The following is a 6,000-nucleotide window of genomic DNA, read 5'->3' on the forward strand; positions in this document are numbered from 1 at the left end:
TGAGCCTAAATGTCTCGATCCCCACGGGGAGGCCCTAGGCACACACTCCTTAGCCGTTCCCTTCGAGGAGGCCCCTCCAGGAGGTGATGCTCGGCCTGAGGGTTCGCGACAGGACCCCCGGCACCTCGAGCCGCTCTTTATCTCGGCAACGTCGCAAGTCCGGGACACCTCCCTCACCCGATCGGACACCACCCACCTGGGGGACGGGGATCGGCACATCCGGCTCGGGGATGACTCTGTGGACCAACCGACGGTCTCTCTACTCTCTTGGGGAACCTATCCATTCCCAACAGGAATCCTCCCTACCTTTTCTTGCCCTTCGACAGGTGGACTCCTGGGGGGCGGTGCCCTGAGTCGACCCCGGTCCTCCAGTCGAGGGAACCTCTTCACCCTTTTAACACCTCCTGGCTACCGACTGAAACACCCGAAAGGGAACACCGGGAGAGACTCACTCTCACCGGGAAAACCATCCTCGGGGAAAAACCGGGAATTCCCGGGACTTCTCAGAACACCTCCCCCTTCCTGGGACGATCCTCCCTGTTACGCTTCCCACGCACACAGGGGGGGGGGGAAGAACAATAGAAAGCCACTAACTTCTAACCTGTATCCTTATACCCCGGGGAAAACTCCTCGTAGATCTCCTATCTATCCTCCTTTGCTGCTCCCGGAGAGGAGCCTGTCTAGGTGTTTCCAATAAATCTTCCCTGCTCCGCTTCGCCCCGGAATCCTCTCTCTGATTGCTCTGCTGGTGAACCATGTTATGGGTTTCATGGTCCTCCCAAGAAGAAGAAGATCCTTCCTCCTCGACGGCTTCTGCTAGGAGAGAGCGATCCTCTCCTTCTATGATCTCACTTAGCTTGTTCTTCCCCTCTTTTTCCCCACTCCTTCGCTACTTCCTTCCCTCATTGTTGGTGGTGTTCCTCAAACAGGATTGAGTATACGAAAATCTCATATACTATATTAGCCTATTGATTGGCTAATAGGACTCGCCTGAGCCCGTGGGGCATCTCATGCCCATTTCTCCACATAATCATTTGGCGGATGATTGTAGCTAGGATTATAGAAGTGGCAACTTCAACTGACACTACGGAGGTTTTCGCGTTGGAGCGGGTACTCTCTTACTTCTCATCCATTTAAGGTTGACGATTTTATTTTCCGTCTTCCGAGTAGCTGCCGGATACAGGTTCCCTAATTATTCTAATCCTGTAAATTTTCGAATCCCCCTGATTCCGTCTCGGAGTGTCCTTACCCTTAAATTCACACTTTGTGACGGGGAAAACGAAAAACCCACGTCACAACGCTAAATTAATAACCATTTGATATTGCATATTTTTTCACTTTATATTTATCGACAGCTTGTATAAGAAAAAAGGAATCTGTGTCCAAGGTTCAAGAAAGGAATAATGTGAAATTAAAAGAAGTACCCATAGGAAGAAAATAGTAGGAAGGTCTAGAATGGGTATGTGGAGGGAAAAAGACCCTTCAATGGTGTAGAGGTCGCTTGAAAGGGGAGAAAAATGGTTAGAGAGTATTAGGGAAGTTTTCAAGAAGAACATTGACTTTAGCTTTAAACAAAATTTTAATACATTCACATGTTTCATTATTTACAAGTTGTAACATTATACTTCCTTCTCCTCTTCCGATCACGTATACGAATCGTCAATCGTATGTTCTCCTTCCTCAATTTCCCTGATACGTCTTAAAAACATTTGAAAGAAACATAACACTGCTGATAAAAACAAAAACATTAGAGGATTTTCAAAAAAATATATAATGAGGTTATCTATAATAACTTACCAACTATATCCAACATATCTTGTGGCTCTCGGTCACTTATTTCAAAGAAATTCAAATGAAACAATTCAATCATTTCCTATAATATACTGTCCGTAGGACGTCCTAAAATAATAGCAATGCTAACTCGCATATTTTTTCAATTTATAATTATTACTAACTTGTAAAAGAAAAAAATCTACCTAGTGTTCACGGTTTAAGAAAATGTGAAATCAAATTAAATGGCGGGTCCACAGTAGAAAATAGTGGGAGGGTCTAAGAAAAGTATGTGGAGGGAGAAAAGATCCTCCGAGGGCAGGCCTAAGAAAAAATAGCAGTCTGTAAAATGGTGAGGACCCCTAGCGGTGTAGCTGCCCCAGTAATTTTCGTGATCGCCACCTAGTGGAGAAAATTGAAACTTTTTCCTCCACCAACTAAAATACAAAAAAGTTCTCTGGGTAACTGTCAGGATAACTAACCATCCGGGCCCAAGAGTCATGGGAGAGGGGGTAAGCCTTAGGGAACTAGTGGACCCGTAGGATAATTAACCATCCGGGCCCTAGGGTAATGGGAGAGGGGTGAGAGACTAAGAGAGAAAGAGAGGGTGAGAGGGATCTCTCTCTCTCTCTCTCTCACTCCCCACAGCCAAGGCACTTGCTCCGCACACCCGTACTCCCCCTCATCAACCAATATACCCCAGCTCTAAACACACTTCCCCCCGCACACCCGCACCCCCTTCATCTCCCAATATACCCCAGCTCTTAAGACACTTCCCCCCACACACCCGCACCCCCTTCACCACCATGTCACAGGAACCGCCTAGCTACCACTACTGTGACAAGCTAGGAAATTAAAGTTATTTCTCAAGAAAACTATAAACATTGAATAAAAGCCAATAAGATAATATATTTTACAATAGCTCTATCTACTATTCACAAGTATAAATTCAAAATAATTATATAATTATAAGTGGGATGTCTCCCTAGATCTATTTTTATATTATAGTGACAAGAGCCTTGGTTATTAGATGTTAACAAAACTGTGTACAACTGTATAAGTAAAAAAAAAGAACAAAATATATTTAAATGGCATTAAAGCCTAAATTCTGCCATCGAACAGGCTATTCATTTCTAATTTAACTAGTTCGAACAAGAGGGATTCCTCCTCTATAAAAATGGTAGAATTAACTGAGGCAAGGAGATGGGGCCTTGTATCTGACTCTTATAACTGGAGTCAGAGTGACACTACTATCTACTTAGACCTGTTATGCCTTACCCACACTGGAGCCACCATTTAAATTGCAAAGAAATATTAATAGTGAGACGTTGAGTCCTCTCTGGAGGCCACAACGCCTACCTTCATGCAACGAAAACTATCAGGCAATACTTAGGCAGAGCATGCACAGCATTATTATGTTGTAGGTCAGGATGGAAACTTTTGGGACTGTGCTGGGTTAAATCCTCTCATATGTAGAGATCTTCTCCTACGATCCTTCCTTTCTTCATGTAGTATCAAACTCAATCCGGCTTACATGGATAATTTTTCCTTTAGAGCAAAGTTTCTCTTTCCCTCACAAAAGACGTCTTGCCTCGATAACAGGTAATTGTGGCGTGTCTGCCTAATTTTTCGCACTCGCCCAGGCGAACATAGCAGCTGCGCACGCATGTACAGCGCCGCGACCCGGGCTAGAGATTAAACTTGCTTACACGCGGCGATTTTAAATCAGGCAAATGTTATGTAGCAAGGCAATAGTTTTTCACTTATTACAACTTGGAGTTGTATAATACAAAATGCAAACGTAGGCAAAGATAAGATCCCGGCATCGGTGGCTGCAGATTCTGGTATATGGGATTGCATACTGTTATCATATTTCTTTTGTAAAATAAATTTAATTTTTCGGAATGAAATAGTTGGTTAGGGACAAAACAGCGTAGAGCTCTGTCTAACTTTTAAGTTTTCTGTTAACTCCACAATATTCTGGATTGTTTGCTTTGGTAAGTTCACCAAATTGTGCTTGGTGTCCCATATTATGCCTAGGAATTGAATTGATTGACATGGGTCCAATATGCTTTTCTGGTGGTTTATTTTCTAGCCTAGGAAAGCTAGCATATTTGTAGCCTCAACTGCCTGTAAGGCGAGTCTGGCTTTATCCTGAGAGACGTTTAGAAAAATGTCTAGATAGGCTATAACTCTCATACCCCGTGAACGTAAGATTGCTATCCAATTCGTTATTTTTGCGAAGGTACGAGGGGCAAATGAAAGACCGAAGGGTAAGCAAGTCATCTGAAGAAGTTCCTCGTTGTATACTAAACGGAGGAGAGAGCGGCGAGACGAAGCGACTAGAATGTGAAAGTATGCCTGAGATAAATCTATTCGTGTCATCCAGCCCTGGTCTTTCAGGAAGTTCGAAACTTTGTGATGTGAAATTAATTAGAATCATTTTGTCTTTGCATGACTGTTGAGGCCCCTTAAGTCGAAGACGGGTCTCCAATCTCCTCCGCTTTTTTTGACCAAGAACATTCTCGAAATGAAGCTTGGACCTATTGTAATAGGGTTTTCCAATATATTCTGTTTTTTCATCAAGTCTATTTAGATTGACATTTCCAAGGAAAATTTTCTTATGAATTTTGAATGTTTCCAATTGCGTATTATTTTGGGACATGTCATTAACGGGATCCCTCAAGCCCTCTGTAGCCAACATTACGGAACGAAAAACGAGAGAGAATTGTCCAGCGCTATTTTTCGACCGATTTCAATGTTTTTTGGCTTGTTGGAATCGTTAGGACTCGCACCGTGTGCGACATGATTTCCTGCCACTGTGGGGAAGGCACAATTTTATCAAGAATCAGTGCAAAGGCACACAGACTTTACTTATAAAGAGCGCCAGGCTCATAAACCTTATATATGAGCCAGTCTGAGGCTTGCCGGCTTGAGACTTTTCAAGGACGTTGCATGCTGTGAAATTAAAGTGGATTCTCTTGGAAAATTACTAGTACACAATAATAAAAATAAAAATTATATTTTTGTAACTGCTCTGTCTCTCAATTTACAAGTATAAAGTTAAGATAACTATACAATTATAAATGGGATTTCTCACCAAATCTACCGTTAACTTCTAAAGACAAGAGCAATGTAGTTATAATTATTTACCAGAAAATAATCAATTTATAAATAAGAAATAAAAGAGTGAATATTAGATAATACTGAGGAGTTGGATCAATCGTATGACTCTCAGTCCAGGCATGAACAAGTCCAACTGGACAAAAGACCCCTTTCCAAGTTTATCCAACGCTAGCCCTCCAAGAACCTAATTACTTGCTGCACTATCCCTGTAGGAAATATAAAGCACAAGCAAAAAGGTAACACCAGGTCAAGTAAGGCGTAGCCAAGTCCATCCATATCTAAATCATCACTAAGAAAATTACATAACTAGGGTTGTCCACCGGAGTCTCTGAATCTCCTGTTTTAATGTGCTTATGCACCAAATTTATTAACCTTATGTTAACTATAATATAATTTCAACACCTAGTCAGGAAGCAATGGATTGAAATCAAACTATGTACAAGTATATAAGTAAAGAAGAAAATTAAAAATATATATATATATATATGTGGCATTACAGCCTAAATCCTGTCATCGTACAGGCTATGGAATCTATAATCCAACTCCTCTTAATAATAGTTAACTTTCCTTATTGGAAATACTAATCTATATGAGTGCAAATGGAAGAGCTTTGTATATATCTCCTGTATTTGGAGTTGGATTCAATAATACTTCTTACGTATACCTGCTATGCCCTACTAGATCTGGAGCCACTAAGCTAATCAAAAAGGAATATTAATACTTAAACGTTCAGTCCTACTATCGGTCCTCAACGCGTACCTTCATGCAATAAACAATATAGCAAAGTATAAGCCAGGCATGCACAGCAGTGTCAAATTTAAAGTTAGGAGTAGTGGATGGAGTGAAGTCCCCAATTGAACTTCTTGACAGTCCCCAATTCCCTGTCTAGCCTCCGTCCTTCCTTCTTAGTATATCGAATCCAGTCTCGGGGTCCACTTACATGGATATCCGAACTTGATTAAAGCTTTCCTTGGATTTTCCACCAAGATACATCCTGCCTTGATGACTGGTAAAAGCGGTGTGTCTGCGCCTCAGTTTTCGGTCGACCAGGCGATCGTGGCAGCTGTGCACGGGTCACAGCGCCGCCACCCGGGATCGAGCGAA

The sequence above is a fragment of the Prorops nasuta genome, unplaced genomic scaffold, assembly GCF_024137725.1.
Source record: "Prorops nasuta isolate Cenicafe-Biocafe unplaced genomic scaffold, Cenicafe_Pnas_1.2 PNAS00002, whole genome shotgun sequence".
Taxonomy (NCBI): domain Eukaryota; kingdom Metazoa; phylum Arthropoda; class Insecta; order Hymenoptera; family Bethylidae; genus Prorops; species Prorops nasuta.